At 44.3% G+C, this 18,525-nt stretch overlaps 1 protein-coding gene across 4 annotated transcripts in view; it reads left to right on the top strand.

The window, feature by feature from the left end:
• Positions 1-18,525, top strand: part of DIP2B (disco interacting protein 2 homolog B) — a 433,878-nt gene that overhangs the window by 273,804 nt on the left and 141,549 nt on the right. The gene's annotated exons all lie outside the window — the stretch shown is intronic.

Here is an 18,525-nt window from a genome sequence, read left to right as displayed (position 1 = left end):
GGATTTTATAAGATACGCATGGCTACGCACGTATCTTATAAAATCCAGCGTACTTTTGTTCGCGCGCGCGCTGTTTTTTAAAATGTACCCCCTAGCGCGTAACCCTTTGAAATTCTGCCCCATAGATTTTAAGACATCTAATACATACATCTTAAAAACCTGTTCACATTTAACCCTTAAATTGAGACATACCTACCCCTTAATCAGCCTTTAAGATTCTATCAAGTCAGCAAATTAAGATTCAGACAGAAGCCCAGCAGTGAAATGGGAGCTAGCCAGTTTGCAGAGTGCCACATGTATGATTAAATATCTGTTGGTGAGATGCTGTATGTGTGTTCCTGGTGCAAAGAGCTCCAGGTTCTCAGAGAATGAGTCCAATCTTTGGAGGCCAGAGGGGCAAACCTGGAATTGCTGAAGTAGACAGGTTTATAGAGGAGATCTTCAGGGATATAGTAGAGTGGTCCCAACTTTAGTCTAACAGCCCTTGTGCTGCTTTGGAGGAGCAAGGTCACTTGGTAGGAGACCATCACCTTGATATGGGAGGAAGTAATCCTGTAGCTAGAACCTGCCTTCCATGTGATGCTTTATCCTGTCACACCAAGGATGTATCTCCAGGGGTCCATTTCCAGGAAGGAAGAGTTAGGATGGCCGTTGTGGGTGATTCAATAATTAGGAAAATAGATAGTTGGGTGGTTATGAGGATTGCTTTGTAATTCACCTGCTTAGTGCAAAGGTAATGGACCTCACGCACCACCTAGATAAGATTTTAGAGAGTGCTGGGGAGGAGCCAGCTGTCAAAGGACAAGTGGGTACCAACAACATAGGAAAGTACAGGAAGGAGGTTCTGGAGGCTAAATGTGGGCTCTTAAGTAGGAAATTGAAATCTAGAACCTCAAGATTTGCATTCTCAGAATTGCTTCCTGTTCCAAGTGCAGAACCCCAGAGGCAGTACGAGCTCCAGAGTGTCAGTTCGTGGGAGGGTTTTAGGTTTGTTAGGAACTGAACATTCTGGAGAAAGGGGAGCCTATTCCAATTTGATGGGCTCCACCTTAAACAGAGTGGAGCCATGCTGTTGGCATTAACTTTTAAAAAGGAGATAGAGCAGCTTTTAAACTAGAACCTGGGAGAAAGCCAACTGTTACTTAGCGCATGGTTTGGAGGGTATCTTCAAAGGCAAATCAAGTAAGGTAGCATGTCTTGGTAGGTGATTATAAAAGCTGAAAAAGCCCAGATGTGTTTAAATACAGAACATGCAGATAAAAATGACTCCAAACTGCCTGTATCATCTGATAAAAGCAGGTTGTGGGTACTTATAAAAATATAAATACAGATTAAACTACTTTTAAAATGTTTGTATGCAAAAGCCAGAAGTCTGAAAAATAAGACTGGACAGTTAGAATATAGGGTGCTAAAGGAGGGTATAGATATAATAGGCAACTTGGAACTTGGTGGAAGGAGGATAAACAGGGAAAGTGCGATACCAGGATGCAAATTATATGAATATGAAAGGGCAGATAAAACTGGTGGAGCGATAGCAATATAAGTTAAGGATGGCATAGAGTTAAGCAGGATAAAAGCTTTGCAGGAAGCAAACTACATTCTGGAATCCTTATGGATAGGAATTCCAAGAGTGAAGGGGAAGAATATAGTAGTGAGGATATTTTACCGCCTGCTTGACCAGTGCAAAATGCGAACAGAGATTAGACTGGCTAGTAAAATGGGAGACTTGAATTACCTGACCTGTTTTACTTCTGTTCTAATAAAAATCTTTATACCAAAAAAAAAATCACATCAGAGCATGAAAGGGGAGGCAAAGTTCATAGATAAAATCAATGTCTGCTTCAGACAGGAGTTGGCCATGGAACCAATGAGAGGGAGAAGAACTATGTTAGATCTAGTTCTCAGTGAAAAACAGGACCTGGTGCAAGAGATAAAGGTGGTGGATCCACTTGGCAGCAGTGATCAAAATATAATAAAATTGGACATAATCACTGGAGGGCAAATACTAAGAAAAGCTACTGCAGTAGCATTTAACTTTTAAAAAGGAGACTATGAAAAAATGAGAAAACTTGTTAGAAAAAAAACTGAAAGGTGCAATCCATAAGATTTAAAAGTTGCAGAAGATGTGGACACTGTTTAAAATTACCATCCTTAAAATGAAATTAGTATCGACACCCACCTGCCCAAAATGTGCCGATTTGAATAGTTCCTATTTTCATTGTTTCTGGGAGTGTAGGATGGTCACAAGATTTTGGAGACAGGTAAGGAAAATCTGTTCAACCATTATCAAATCACCTTTACCACCAGACCCTAATCTCTGGCTTTTCGGGTTGGCTGACTCGCTACAAGTTCCATTGTCCAACCCAGATTTGTTGTTTGTATTAAAAGCCGGTTTGATTGGTAAGCAGGTTATATTAGCAAATTGGCTAGCCATAGTGGATCTCAGTTACGATCACTGGTTTCAGAAAATGGTACGACTTTGTTCTATGGAGCATGCCATTCTTATGCCAGACACCCCAAAGAAATCTGTACAGACATCGTTAATATGGGCAGCTTTTACCGGTTACCTAGCTCCGAAGGTAGGGAACTATATGGACCCGTGGCTACGAGAAGAAAATCCCTAGAACTGAAGGTGGACAAACTACGTCCGCAAAAGGGATGGATTGCCTATGACAGGACAGTACCGCTATGAGCTCTCAATAGCACACACACATGGACTATCCGGTTCTGAGAGTAAAGAACAACGGATAGGGGGAAGGGAAAAAGGAGGGAGGGGGTTATGTTTCATATTCTGAAATAATTGTTTTTTGGTGATATGTTTTTCATGCAAGCATATGGTTTGAAAGTTATATGTAACAGCTACAAAAATGATAAATACATTTTCAAAAAAAAAAAAAAATTTCCATCCTTGAAGCCTTTGAAGAAAAACTAAACTTCTGCCAGCTTGGTTTTAATATTGAGGTGAACAGAGGCAATTAAAGCCAAAAGGACATCATTCAAAAAATGGAAAGCTGACCCAAATGAGGAAAATAGGGAAGGGTTATAGGCAAGTTAGATATAAATAAGTAATTAAGCAGGCTAAGAGAAATTGAAAAGAAGGTTGCCATAAAGGTAAAAACAAATAAAACCTTTTTCAAGTACTTTCAAAGCAAAAAGCCTGTGAGGGTGTCAGTACGGCTGCTAGATGACCGAGGGGTAAAAGCTGTGACCAGGGAGGACAAGGAAATGGCAGAGAAAACTAAATGAATTCTTTGCCTCTGTCATTACTGAGGAAGGTTATCGGGATCATACCCACAGCAGAAACATATTTTTGATGGAATCACTGTGAAACTAGAGGATGTAATAACACAGATTCATAGACTAAAGAGAAACAAATCACTGGGACCAAATGATATTCACTTCAGAGTTCTGAAGGAACTAAAAAATAAAATTGCAGATATGTTTCTGTGACTCAACTTCTCATTTAAAACAGCCCCAGTATCAGAAGACTGGAGGGTGGCCAATGTGACCCCACTTTTTAAAAAGGGCTTCAGGAGGTATCCAGGAAACTATAGACCAATGAGCCTGATGTCAGGGCCAGGCAAAATGGTAGCTATTCTTAAAATCGAAATTACTGATCACATAGATTAATATGGTTTAATGGTGGAGAGTCAACATGGTTTTTGCAAAGAGAAGTCTTGCCTTACCAATTTACTAGACTTTTTTTGAGGGTGTAATTAAACATGTGAATAAAGCTGGTTGATGTAGTGTATTTAGATTTTCAGAAGGAATTTGACAAAGTCCTTCATGAGAGACGACTCAGGAAATTGGGTGGTCATGGGATCGGAGGCAGTGTCCTATTGTGGAATAGTAATTGAATAAAAGGAAACAGAGAGTAGGACTTAAATGGTCAGCTTTCCAAATTGTGAAAGATTGTTAGTGGAGTGCCCAGGGGCCTATATTGGGGCCTGTGCTGTTTAGCATATTCATAAATGATCTGGTGAAAAGAACAAGTGAGGTGACCAAATTTTCAGATGAGACAAAATTGATTTGAATCATTAAAAAGGCAGCAGATTGTGAAGAACTGCAGAAGAGCCTTGTGATTCTAGGAGACTGTGTTTCTAAATGGCAGATCCAATTTAATGTGGACAAGTACAAAGTAATGCATGTAAGGCAAAATAATCCTAACAGGTACATGTTAGCAGTCACCACCGAGGGAAAAGGACTTCAGAGTCTTTGTGTACATTACCTTGAAATCTTCAGCTCAGTGTGTGGCAGGGGGTCAAAAAGGCAAATAGAATGTAGGAATTATTTGGAAAGGAATAGAGAACAAAACTGAGAATATTATAATGCTTTTGTATAGATCCATTGATGAAAACTGTTCAATGAAAAAGCATATAAGCACTTTAATTAAAACAGGATACATCAAACTGAAACTATTACATTGTCTGAAACCATTACTAACAATACAGGACTTCCACACTGTTTTACAAACACTAATATTTTCAAACTGCAACTCCCTATTACTAGGCCTACCCTCAGGACTATTAAAACCACTACAGTTACTACAAAATGCTTCAGCTAGACTCCTAGAAAAGGAGTACCTGAATGTAATCCACTTTGAAGCGCTGAAAAAGTACAAAAAGCGGAATATAAATCTAAATAAATAAAAAGAAATAAATAAAGAAGAATCCAAATCTACTAAACATCACCCCCTCGCTGATAGCACTGCACTGGCTTCCTGTACAATCCACAATTCATGATAAAGTATTAACTCTAATTTTTAATATAATCAATATCATTAACCCATGCTTTTTAGGCGTGACACTTCAGCCATACACACCGCAGAGAGCCCTAAGATCGCAAAACAAAGGACTTCTAAAGGTGCTTGCAACACGGAGTACACACCTAACACAAATAAGAGACCAAATGTTTTCCATAGTGGGCCCCAAGTTGTGGGACTCTGTTCCAGAGTCACTTCGTCTGATAACAGAAAGAAAGAGATTCAAATGGGAACTGAAAATATAGCTCTTTAGGAAAGCATATGATCTAACGTAAAATACCAATATGTCGATAATAATGTCAGTGTCAAAACTTTAGATTGTTAGTTGATCGAACAATAAGCATTGAGCGATGTAAAGTGTAACAAGACAACATTCTGAGTATAACATGAAGGATAATGAAATGGAAATTATAGGTTACAATCCATCAGCGCACCCTAGCTAACGTGTACTTGATGCTGATGTTTTGACCTAGATTATGTATCTGCTGTTGTGATGAACTTGATTATGTATGAATATGATCTGGAATATGTAATTGATGTTGTATTGACCTATAATATGAATGCTGACAGAATCTGAACGCTAATTCTGTAAACTGTTCTGATCTTATTTTGGAACGACAGTATATAAAATGCCTAAATAAAAATAAATCTGCCACACCTCAAAAAAGATATGGCATAGAAAAGGTGCACAGAAGGGCGACAAAAATAATTAAAAGGAGAGGGAAAAGCTCCATTATAGAGAGAGGCTAAACAGATTAGGGCTCTTTAGCTTGGAAAAGAGAAGACTTGAGTTGGGGATATGATTGAAATTTATAAAATAAATTAGTAGGGTAGACTGGGTAAATAAGAAATGGTTATTTACCCTTTCAAACATTAGGACTAAGGGATGCTGCATGAAACTAGAAACCAGCAGATTTAAAACATAGTGGGGTTCAAAAAGAGATTTGGACATATTCCTGAAGGAAAAGTCCATAAACAGACTTAACCCTGGGAGTGAGATATAAGAAATAGATAAACTACTGGGGATCTGCCCAGGTACCTGTGAGCTGGTCTGACTGCTGTTTGAGACAGAATGCTGAGCTCAGTGGATCTTGGCCTGACCCAGCATGGCACTTATTTATTTATTTAAAACTTTTATATGCCGGTATTAGTATGCAAACATCATACCGGTTTACATTGTAACTGAAAGATTGAAAATACAAATAACAGGGAGGGGAATGGGAGGGAGTAAAAACAAAGTGCAGTAAGTAAGAAGGAAAGGGAACATCAACTTTGAGAGGTAAACAGACAATTAATTACAAAAGACTATATACAGTATTTACAAGAGGCTATTAACAGTGTATAATTTGAGAGACGCTTGTGAGAAGAATGTTCGAGAAGGTTGAGAAGAGAAAGATAAATGGAGACATTTATTCTGGGAAGGCCTGTCGGAAGATGTTCTTAGGTTTGCAAAATCACGAGTAGTATGGAACAAATGATAGGGAACAATTATTTATTCTTTTTCCAATAGTACTAGGGTGAGGGTACACTCCAAGAAACTAACTGGATGCAGATTTAAATTCCTGTACGTACCCGGATCAGTCCAGACAGTGGGTTGAGCCTCCTTTCCAGCAGGTGGAGACAGACTAAAACTTGCAGGATGCCCTATATCAGGACAGAGCCTATCCTCTCACCCTTCAGTATTCGTCTGTCTCCAGCAGGTGCAGCATCTCCCCTTCGGTTCTCTGCTGTAGGCTAGTCAGCTTCTTCTTTCTCTTTAGGCTCAAGCAAGTACTTCTTTTGGTTCTTGTTTTAAAAAAAAAAATTCTGAAGGAAATTTTGCCTTCTTTAGTGCTTTTCTGTTTTTTGTGTGGGAGACGTCAGTCTCCCAGCTCTTGCCCGGCTCAGGGGGGCTTGTCCCCTTTTGCAGGAGGGGGTTCCCTGCATAGTCCTGAGTCCGTGGACGCTTCCAGGTGTGGGGACCGACGCTCTCTGGGCCTCGTTCCCCCTCTGGCTACCAAGAGGGTTTTGAACCCGCTGCTGCGCTCAGTAAAAAAAAAAAAAAAAAAAAAAAGGGAGCTAAAAGGTGTTAAACTTTCAATAAGTTGCAGGTACTCACCTACCTCTAACTTATTTGCAGCAGTTGACCAGCTTTTTAATTTTTTTCTGGTCAGAGTAGGGCTAGAACCAGCAGTCAGAGAAGCAGAAGGCAGCAGGTTTCCCGCCTGCTCTCTCCTGCTGTGCAGGCTGTCAATCAAGCTTTTTTTTCAACTTTTTTTTTCTTCAGCCGAGGTTTAGCTATGTCCCGGCTGACAGCCTGTCTTTCTTGTGGGCTGTCCTCTTCACGTTTTTCGCAGCAGGGCCTCTGCACTGCTTGCCTACCGGGTGGGGAAGGTCCCTCCTTGGCAGGACAAGCAAATTTAGCCCGGGGCTCCACTCCTCCCGGCATGGCTAGGCCTTTCCCGGGTCGGCAGAGCCCGGGAACGGCCGCCATCTTGGATTTTTCATCGGGGCCGATTTCAGTGCTCCCTGGGGCTGGGGGGTTGGATTTTTTTGATTTGGCCCCCGCGGGTCCCCAGGAGGGGGGTCCTGACCTTCCCTCGCCCCCCTCTCTCCCTTCCCCCCCCCCCCCCCCCCCCCCCCCCGGCAAATCCAGGGTCCCTTTTTCCACTGATTTCTTCGTCCTCATGCACAAATCTTATCTAGCTAGCCTGCATGAGCTGGATGAAAGCTCCCCCCCTTACCCCCCCTCGCCAAAAATCCCTCGTTCAGCGCCGTTGAGCACTTCGTCTTTTTCGTAAGGAGGAGTTAGAGCCCCTCCTCCCTTTTGTTTTGGAGGAGCTGGGTCTGGAAAGTCCCTCCGTGGATAATCTCATGGCCTCATTCCCTAAGGATATGAACCCGGTTTTGGGAGAGCTCTGGCCTCGGCCTTTCCCTTCCCTTCCCTTCCACCCCATGCTTAAGCTCCTTATCCTGCGGGAATGGGAGGCTCCTGAGGGTGCGCTCCGTGTGGGCATGCGATGGATAAGCTGTATCCCCTCCCGGAGGAGGGCTTGGAGCTGTAGCGATATACATTGGTGGATTCTTATGTTTCTGCAGTGGCCAAGCACACCACGATTCCAGTGGAAGGTTCCACGCCCTTGAAGGATTCACAAGGTCGTAAGCTGGAGGCTCACCTGAAGCGCATCTTCGACGTCCTAGCCCTCGGGGTTCGGGTGTCTTGCTGTAGTAGTCTCATGATGCGGGCGGGCCTCCAGTGGGTCCAACAGTTACTCTGTGCCTGGGAGCTTTTGCCAGGTGAGGCAGAACAAGTCGAACGTCTGGAGGCGGTAATCGCTTACGTGTCAGACTCCCTCTACGATTTGGTCCGTGTGCAGGCGAAGGCGATGCTTGCGGCAGTGGCTGCCCGGAGGCACCTTTGGCTACGCCACTGGTCGGCTGATCAGTCCTCGAAGACCCGGCTGGGCGCGCTTCCCTTCAAAGGTAAGATGCTCTTTGGCGAGGACCTCGACAAGCTTATGGACTCCTTGGCTGACAACAAGGTCCATAAGCTTCCAGAGGACCCCCCTAAGTCTTCTCGGTCCTTCGCGACCTCTCGCTTTCGCTTCAGGGGTCAGCGTCGCTCCGTCTCTCGCGGGCGGGGCGGTGCTGCGAGGGGGTCTTCTCGTGCGCAGTCCTGGTCGCAGTCCTTTCGTGGCAGGCGGCCCTTTCGCGAGGGCCAGCCCGTGCGTACCACCGCTAAACCTGCCACGCAATGAAGTTCAGCCGACCCATTCCTCGGTTCCTTACCTCGGCAGACGCCTCTCCCTGTTTTTCGAGGAATGGGTCAAAATCATGTCTGATCAGTGGGTCCTCGACATTATCAGAGACGGGTACGCTTTCGACCTCGTCAGGGAACTTCCAGATCTCTTTCTGTTCTCACCTTGCGGCCGGGCCAAGAGGGACGTGGTGTTCCAGACACTCTCCAAGCTTCTGGATCTGGGGGCGGTGGTCCCAGTCCCAAAAGGGGAAATTGGCGCCGGCCAGTATTCTATTTACTTCACCGTGCCCAAAAAGGACGGGTCCTTCCGCCCAATCCTCGACCTCAAGAGGGTCAATCGGGCCCTCAAGATCCCCCACTTCCGCATGGAAACCCTGCGGGCAGTCATTGTGGCGGTCCGTCCCGGAGAGTTCCTTGCTTCCCTCGATCTCGCAGAATCATATTTTCATATTCCCATCCACCGTGACTACCAGAAGTATCTCCGATTCCACATTCTCAACCAGGACTTCCAGTTTCGAGCTCTCCCCTTCGGCCTCGCGACCGCTCCTCGCACCTTCACGAAGGTCATGGTAGTAGTGGCAGCGGCCTTGCCCGGGAGAGGATTCTCGTCCATCCCTATCTGGACGATTGGCTCATCAGGGCCAAGTTGGAGACCTCTTGCCGGCGGGCGGTGGATTGCGTCTTAGAGCTCCTTGCCTCTCTCGGGTGGATAGTGAACTTTTCCAAGAGCAAGCTTCAGCCCTCCCAGGAGTTGGAATTTCTGGGAGCACACTTCGACACTCGAGTAGGCAAGGTATTCTTACCTCGGGTGCGAGCCCTCAAGCTGATCGATCAGGTCCAGAATCTGATTGCGCTATCTTCCCCGACAGCCTGGGATTATCTCCAAGTCCTGGGCTCCATGGCTTCTACCATCGATCTGGTCCCCTGGGCTTTTGCTCATATGCGTCCGTTACAGAAAGCTTTGCTGTCTCGTTGGCAACCAGTGTCTGAGCAGTGTTCCACGTAGTCCTTCCGATCTTGGAGTCTACTACCGACGAATTACAGTGGTGGCTGTCTCTTCCTCATCTCCTGCAAGGGATGCCTCTTCAAGCTCCACAGTGGACAATAGTAACCACAGACGCCAGTCTGTTGGGCTGGGGTGCGGTCTGCCTTTCTCAGTCCACCCAGGGGACATGGTCCCAGACTCAGTCGCGCTGGCACATCAATCGACTGGAAACTTTGGCGGTCCGCCTGGCCCTTCAGGAGTTCCTTCCCCTGATCCGTGGCAAGGCGGTACGAGTCCTGTCCGACAACTCCACCACAGTCGCCTACATCAATCGCCAAGGGGGCACTCGCAGTCCCCTGGTAGCCTTAGAAGCCAGCCGCCTCTTCGCCTGGGTGGAGCGTCACCTAGAGTGCCTTGCGGCCTCTAACATCGCCGGAAAAGACAATGTTCAAGCCGACTTCCTCAGCCGGCAGTCCCTCGATCCGGGAGAGTGGGAGCTCTCGGATGCGGCCATGGCTCTGATAGTGGACAGGTGGGGTCCTCCTCACCTCGACCTCATGGCGACTCTGCGCAATGCAAAGGCCAGCGGCTGAGCTGGAGGGAGCACGGCGCAGAGGGCGTGGATGCTCTGGCTCTCCCTTGGCCAGCGGATGTCCTTCTGTACGTGTTTCCCCCGTGGCCTCTGGTAGGAAAAATTCTCAGGAGAATCTAACTCCACCGGGGTCCGGTGATTCTCGTCACTCCCGAGTGGCCGCGAAGGCCGTGGTTCACGGATCTCATCAATCTAGTGGTGGACGGGCCCCTGCGCCTCAATCATCTCCCTTGTCTCCTCCGGCAGGGTCCTGTATTTTTCGACCAGGCCAATCACTTCTGTCTAGCGACCTGGCTTTTGAATGGCGGCGCTTGAGGCGCAAAGGTTATAGGGAGGAGGTCATCTCCACCCTGCTGCAAGCCCGGAAGCAGTCGACTTCTCTGGCCTATGTGCGCATCTGGAAGGTCTTTGAGTCTGCATGTATGGAGGCGGGTGTCCCGGCGCGCTTCGCCTCGATCCCTTTGGTTCTTTCTTTTCTTCAGAAGGGTCTCTCTAAGGGTCTCTCCTTCAGTTCCTTACGCGTTCAAGTCTCTGCACTCGGCTCTCTCTTGGGTCAGGTGGATGGTCATGCCTTAGCTGCTCACCCGGGCGTGATTCGTTTCCTGAGGGGGTGTTGGACACCTCCGCCCCCCCTCCCGGGCCACGTGTCCATCTTGGAGTCTCAACCTGGTCCTTCGTGCTCTCTGTGCAGCTCCCTTTGAGCCTCTTCGCCACGCTACGTTCAAGGATCTTACTCTTAAGACTTTCTTTCTAGTCTCTATTTCCTCTGCTCGTCGTATTTCCGAGCTTCAGGCGCTGTCCTGTCGGGAGCCCTTCTTGCGTTTTTCTGATTCCGGGGTCTCTCTCAGGGCGGTCCCTTCCTTCTTGCCTAAGGTTGTCTCCACCTTTCATGTCAACCAGTCGGTAGAACTCCCCGCGTTCTCTCCGGAGGAGATTGCGGGTACGGCTGGGGGCGACCTCCGTCGGCTGGATGTCAAGCGAGTCTTGCTTCGTTATCTTCAAGTCACCAATGACTTTCGCGTATCGGACCATCTCTTCATCCTTTGGAGTGGTCCCAACCTGGGTAAGCAGGCTTCTAAGACCACCATTGCACGGTGGTTGAAAGAAGTCATTTCCTCGGCATATCTTTGTCAGGGTCATCCGCTTCCTGAGGGTCTGAAAGCCCATTCTCTCCGTTCTCAGGCTACTTCGTGGGCAGAGATTCAGTCTGTCTCCCCGCAGGAGATTTGCAGGCCTGCCACTTGGACGTCTCTGCACACTTTTGCTCGGCACTACCGTCTGGATGTCCACGCCCCGGTGTTCGGTTCCTTTGGGCGGCAAGTGCTTCGAGCGGGACTGTCTCGGTCCCACCCAGTTTAGGGAAGCTTTGGTACATCCCACTGTCTGGACTGATCCGGGTACGTACAGGAAAGGAAAATTAGTTCTTACCTGTTAATTTTTGTTCTGTAGTACCACGGATCAGTCCACACGCCCTTCCCTGTCTGTCTTCTGTCCTCTCGAAGCTTGTTTTCTTGCAGGTCTGCAGATTTTCATATTTTCCTTGGTGCAAGATTACTGAGCATTTACACCGGAAGCCTTGGTGGTTATTTTATACCAAGTTTATGCAAGAGTTTATAGGTATACCATGCTTCTACATTAATCTATGGTTGCTCCGTTGAGCTTTTTGGTTACTTGCTTGATTCTATTCTTGGGTTTATTGTTTTATGCTTTGACATACGTTATACTGAAGGGTGAGAGGATAGGCTCTGTCCTGATATAGGGCATCCTGCAAGTTTTAGTCTGTCTCCACCTGCTGGAAAGGAGGCTCAACCCACTGTCTGGACTGATCCGTGGTACTACAGGAACGAAAATTAACAGGTAAGAACTAATTTTCCTATGAAGTCTATAAAGTATTTTTTCAGTCAATACTTAAACTATGAAATTTACCTCCAAAAATTGTGGTCAAGACTAGTAATATAGCAGAGTTTAAAAAAGATTTGGATAAGTTTTTCTAGAGGGCATTATTTAGCTGGATAGCCTTAGATGTCTCCACTTCCTGATTCTTTGAGGGAGCAGTATGAAATGAGCTTTCCTAGTTGAGATCTGATGAGTATTCTAAATAACTTGGAGAAATGAGTCTGGACTTAATGGATCATTGGTCTGACTCAGCATGACACTTTTTATATCGTCAAGCATTGTTAAAGCTTCCCTGCCATTGGCTTGTGCCTCCAAATGTGTCAACTTTGTATTGTAATGTCACAGGTATTGTTAGAATTGCTTTGCTATTGGCTTTTGTTTGGGAACATGTTGCTAGTACATTGTAATTTCAGGCATTGTTAACATTGCCCAGTTATTTGTTAATGTCTTATGATTTCTGAAGCTATGCATTGAAGGATTTTCATGCATTGACATGTTGCTGCCTGACAAATCTTAATGCTCAAATGTTCTCAACCATTTTTTAAAATTGTATATTTTGTCCATCAGTTTCTTCTTGTTCCTTTGGGCTTTCAGTTTAATTTTAGCTCGTCTCTATTAAGCAATGGTGCAGTGAGCCTTTATTCGTAATTGCCCAGATTATTTTTCTCTCTTTTTTTTTTTTTTTTTATAATTTATTCTTTATTGGTTTTTCATGTCATTTACAAAATAAAATCACATTTATTATGCATAATACAAGGAAATTATTATAGCAGCCTTAAATTCCAAATGGACATAACAAATAATTCAATAAACACAAGAAAAATACTGCTATAATTATCTTATAATGTGGGGGCCCTTCAACCAATAATAGTAACACTACTAATCTATTAAGCAATGGTGCAGTGAGCCTTTATTCGTAATTGCCCAGATTATTTTTCTCTTTTTATAACCTTCCCTAGCCCAGCCATTACAGTCCTTGGCCTACAGTCAGTCTATTTCCCTCTGGAAAGTGGTACATCTGCATCTTAGTTCTGAGCAGGTGTCACCAATGGGATTCCCTTCAGGGTTTCTAAATGCCTCACAGCAGTCCAAACTGACCTAGGGAGCAAAAGCACTCAGGTCTTCCTCCTTGCAGTGCACATCACCATCATGAACTACCAGGCCAGATCTTCTTAATCAGTTTATTAAGGACAAAATCCCTTTGAATTAGGAGGAATTAACCTGTGACAAGTATTTCTCCATCAACAAGCAAGGCTAAATTAGTCCTAATGTGTGATGTTATCAGTCAGAGCCAAACAAATCCTTCTCTCTTAACTTATAGATCTTTTTCTCTTCTACTGAGCATGTGCGGGAGTTCCTACACAGGTATTGCCTCATGAGCAGCTCAGTCTTTTTTTTTTTTTGCCTGAGCTCTGCATGGATGTTCATCCTTTCTCTCTCAATTAGTTTTTTGTAAGTCTGTCTAGTTTGTGTTTTTTTTTTTTTTTTGCTTCCTACTGATAGTATTGAAGTTGCCTTCCTGCCTTGGCAGCCCCTCAACAGTAGTTTTCAGTGCTATCAACTAAAAAAAAAAAATTAACACTACATCCAGCTCTAAAAAGGTCGCACTCAGCAGCTTCAAAGACTGCATGTGTGACAGAAAGATGTCCACCACCAATGGCCATGACATTCATATTGGTGTCAAAGCCCAGACCAGGACACATCCAACTGTTACCATTGTGGTTGGATGTCTCCAACTCCGAGGTCTAGAACCTGAAAGATGGAAGTTACACAGGTCAATGAAAAGCCAAAGGTTGTCCTTCTCCTGGAGCAGAACTTCCTTGAGCTCTCCCGGTGCCAAGTTGAGCAGGGTGCCTTCTTCTACAGTACAGGGCTCTGAGCCTGGTGCTTCAGTGGGGTTGAGCAAAGCATGGAAGTGCCAAACACAGGAGTCTTTGAGCCCTTCAAAGTTCTCATGGTACTCAGCGGTGCATAAGAGCTGGTGGTGTAGTTGGCACCATCAAAGCCAAGGTTGGGCTCTATTCGGTCGTACATCAAAGCTTGGCACTATCAAAGCACTCTGCACCATCGACACACTGGTTCTCGGCACCATTAATGCTTTGGGCACGGACATATCAGTGCATACATAACGTGGTCCGTATTGCAAGTAGTTAACATTTTATGATTTACTCTGTCATTGTGACACTGGGTCTACCAATTGTACCCCCTCAATGAAATTCTCACAATGTGAGCACTGCCCACATTTGAAGTGCCCGATATCTGTACTATCCTGTGCTTCCCACAACTGTGCATCAAGGGGGTTCTTTAAAAACATTGTGCAACTGTAAAATATGCCAGTGTCTAATTACAGAGTAAATCGTAAAATGTTAACTACTTGCAATACAGACCACGTTGTGTATGCACTGATATGTCCATGCCCGAAGGTTTATATAGGAAGAACCACATGGAGAATGAAAGACAGATTGAATGAACATAAATCTCGTATACATACACAGACATTAACAGCACCGATCGTGACACATTGCATCCAATATCATCATGCGTTTGAACAGATTAAGTGGACAGTTTTGGATCATGTTAAAATATTGCAGCGTGGGGGAAATCGTGTGAGGACACTGAACCATAGAGAGGCATTCTAGATATTCACGTTAAAAACTCAAGCGCCTATTGGGTTGAACAAGGAACTGGAGTGGAGTTCTCTGATTTGATTATACAATGACATTCAAATAACGTAAACCAGGATTGGAGCACTTTAAATCTCAGGGCGAGGATAAAAAGCTGAGTAACACAAATGAGTTTGGATAGCGCCGTGAGAGGGTGATCAGATCAGATGCTGGATGATAGCATGGAGAAAAAATGGAGAGCTAGAAACCATTCTGGAGAAGTCCGACATATAACAATCGTAACAACATCCCCTGAAGAAAAATCTTCGGATTTCAAATGAGGCCTCGTAGGGAACAAGAAGTCAGGACAGATAAGTCGGTTTATGGTGAAAGTGGAGCATAATAACAGCAATAGGATATGATGAAATTTATGGAAGTTCAAGCAATTTGCTGAAATTATAAATAAGCACAAATTTGATACAAGTCGGCGCTATGCAGTAGTGACATAAATAGATGTCTTTTTGATAAGCATAGTAAATTTACAATTTGAATATTGTTTTTAATGATTGATTAAACACTGATAGATGTCTAAAGAGTGTGGCACGCTGAAAAAATAAAAAATAGATACAAAAAAATAACACAAGAGGTGGAGGAGGTTGGTTAATGATTATAATAACATAGCACATTACAATGGAGTAATGGTGTAATATCTGTATGAAACCTCCCTACTCCATCTTTAAAAATTTGTTTTCACAAAAAAAGTGTTGGATTCAGCATTATGGATAATATCCATTAGAATCATTTTGATAAAGAATTTACACATTAGTGTGGCATTTGATTGCAATAAGACCTAAGATATTGAAGAAAATAAGAATGGAGGGGATATTGTTGGGAAGATTACATGGTGGAGATTCCCTCTTAGAATCATAGTGTGTGTATGGTTTACAGATCAGCTTTACTTTTAAGCATTCCTAATTCAGTGACACCCTTTCTGCCTGGTATTGTGCACCATCTGTGCTTCCACAGCAACAGCTTTCTGCTCACAATCATCGTGAGAGATGTCAGCTGAAAACACTGCAATCAGCCAAACCCAAGCCTGGGATTAGTTTTTGATCCATCTTGACCCCTTCTGTAGATGGGAAAATCCATCTTTACTTGGAGGAGTGGCAGAAAATCCTCAAAATTGTGGAGTCCTGTTACAGTTTGTGCTTTTCCCACTTTCCAGTGCTATCCCATTATTCAGCCTTCAGTCCAGATCCATCTTTACTCATCTGTCTTGAGATGAAGTTACTTCTCATCCAGCAGGTAATAAATCCTGGCTCTCACAACCAATGTGGCAAGAAGTTCTACTCCCACTAGTTCTTTATCTCTAAAATTGGGAAGGTGGAAAGGGATTCAAGACCTATCTTGGATTTACCAAGAGCCTGTTCCAGAAGAAATTCTAATTGAACTCCTTCCATGCTATCCTACCCTTCATTCAAGAGGGAGATTGGATGTGTGCCCTGGATCTTAAAGATGTTTGCCTACATACCTATCCATCACTATAAATGTCAGTACCTTTGGTTGTTGGTGGATTCCTCTTGATACCAATGCAAAGTATTTCCTTTGAGCTGTCTGCAGCCCTATGAGTCTTCACTAAGTGCCTAGCAGTAGTAGCAGCAGCACATCTTCGTTTTCCCTTACCTAGACAACTGGCTAATAAAGGAGTCTGGAATTATTGCATTCCCTGCAGAAGATGTTCCAGCTTCTTCAGTCATTGGGATTCAGTGTGAACTTTGCTAAATCGAACCTTGTCCCAACCCAAAGAATGAAGTTCATAGGGGCATGGATAGACATTCTGAAGGAGAGAGTATTCCTTCCAGTGGAAAAAACATACTGCCTTCGAAGCTTGATCCAGGGGCTTCTACAGAAGGATCAGTTCCTAGCCAGGGAAATATTGGTTGTCCTTGGTCACTTAGCGGCAGTGGTACATGTAGTTTCCTTGACCTGCCTCAACATGTGGATTCTTCAATGGGACCTCTGCACTCAGTAGGATCAGGTAGTTCAGCCCTTGTCGTCCCAGTGAGGGTCATGGCAGAAATGGAGTCATGCCAGTGGTGGTTAGACCTAAATGTCTTAGAGATGGGAGCACACCTTTGACTTCTACCCCATCAAGTAACACTGGCAACGGATGCATCCACCAGAGGATAGGGTACACACGCAGGTCCTCTCTGAATCCAAGGAACCTGGTTGTCAATAGAATGGCTGTTTCAAATCAGTCTTTTGGGGCATTGGGCAATCAGATATGCATTAAGAGCTTTTCCAAGTCTCCTTCAGGGAATGAGAATTCTAATCCAAAATTAAAATCAAGTAGAAATGTTCTATTTCAGCAGCTAAGGGGACACAAGGTTGTGGATCCTTTGCCAAGAATCCCTAAGAATTTGGGAGTGGGCTTGTAGTAACAAGGCCTTCCTACAAGCAGTCTATCTTCCCGGGATCTCCAACACATTGACAAATCGCCTCAGCAGAGTATTTCATCCTCATGAATGGTCACTAAATTAAACAGTAGCAGACAAGTTCAGTTTTTGGAGTCACCTATTGATCTATTTATTCGCAATGGAGGCCAACAGGAAGGTGGAAAGATTCTGCTGGGCAAGTTCAGATCTGCTCTGGATGCTTTTCTGTTCAAATAGAATGCAGATCTACTATATGCTTTTCCACCTCATCCACTAGCGGCCAGAGCAGTGCAGAAAGTACTCTGTGATCAGGCATACTTCAACTTCTTTGCTCCAATTTAGCCCATACCAGTGTAATTCTTATACCTTGTCTAGTTGTCAGTCCTTCTCCAGTCTGATCTGACTTTACCTCAAGAGGAGGGTCATCTATAACATCCAAATCTTTCCTCTCTCAGCTTGACATTGTGGATGCTGAGCGTTCACTAATCGCTTTGCTGTCATTACCCAAGGAAGTTAAGGACACTGTGATTGCCACCAGGAAGCTTACAAATTTAAATGGAAATTTATTTTCTTCTTTGTGACAAGAAAGCTCCCAGGACCTGTTTGCTTGTGAGCGAAGAGAGTTGCTTCAGTACTTGTTTTCCCTCTCCTCCTTGGGTCTCAGTACATCATTGGTCAAAGCGTATCTCTGTGCCATAGGGGCCTACAATGTTGGCAAACCAATATCCATACATTCTTTAGAATCAAAGTTCATGAATGGCTTAAGGCATATGAGACCTCAGGCAGCCAAGCCACCAGTGCCATAAGACCTCAGTGTGGTATTGGCACAACTCCTGAAACCTTCTTATGAACCATTAGAGTTGACTTCCTTGAAGTTCCTCACATGGAAAGTAATATTCCTAATTGTGATAACGTCAGCTAGAAGAGCAAGTGAGCTTCAGGCATTAGAATGTTATTCACCGAATATGCAATTTTTTTTTTTTTTTACAACAGAATGGTACTCCTCTCTCTTCCCAGGTTTCTGCCAAAATTAGTCTCAGCATTTCATCTGAATAAAGCCATCATATTGCCCATGTTCTTTCCAAGGCTGCATGCATTCAAGAGGGAAAAAGCTCTACATTCATTGCACTGCAAAAGGGTCTTCTCTTATTATCTGAAGAGAACACAATCACATTGTCTGACTTCACAACTTTTCATCTCTTATGATCCTAGTAGACTGGGCATAGCAGTTGCCAAGTGTACTTTGTCCAACTGGCTAGCAGATTGTATCACGTATTACTATGCTCTGGCTGGCCTCCAGATCATAGGCTTGTCAAGTAAGATCTTTGGCTACCTCAATGGCTCATCTGCGAGCTGTGCTTATTGAAGACATTTGCAAAGATACAACTTGGTTGTCAGTTCACACCTTCATACCCCATTACTGTCTGGACAACTTATCAAGAAGTGACAGATTTGGACAAGTAGTTGTGCACAGCCTATTCATCCAGTAGTTCATTCCTCCAGCTTGCGTTTT

The sequence above is a fragment of the Rhinatrema bivittatum genome, chromosome 3 (genome assembly GCF_901001135.1).
Source record: "Rhinatrema bivittatum chromosome 3, aRhiBiv1.1, whole genome shotgun sequence".
NCBI lineage: Eukaryota > Metazoa > Chordata > Amphibia > Gymnophiona > Rhinatrematidae > Rhinatrema > Rhinatrema bivittatum.
The sequence above is the reverse complement of the archived record's forward strand: the minus strand, read 5'-3'. Positions and strand labels throughout refer to the sequence as shown.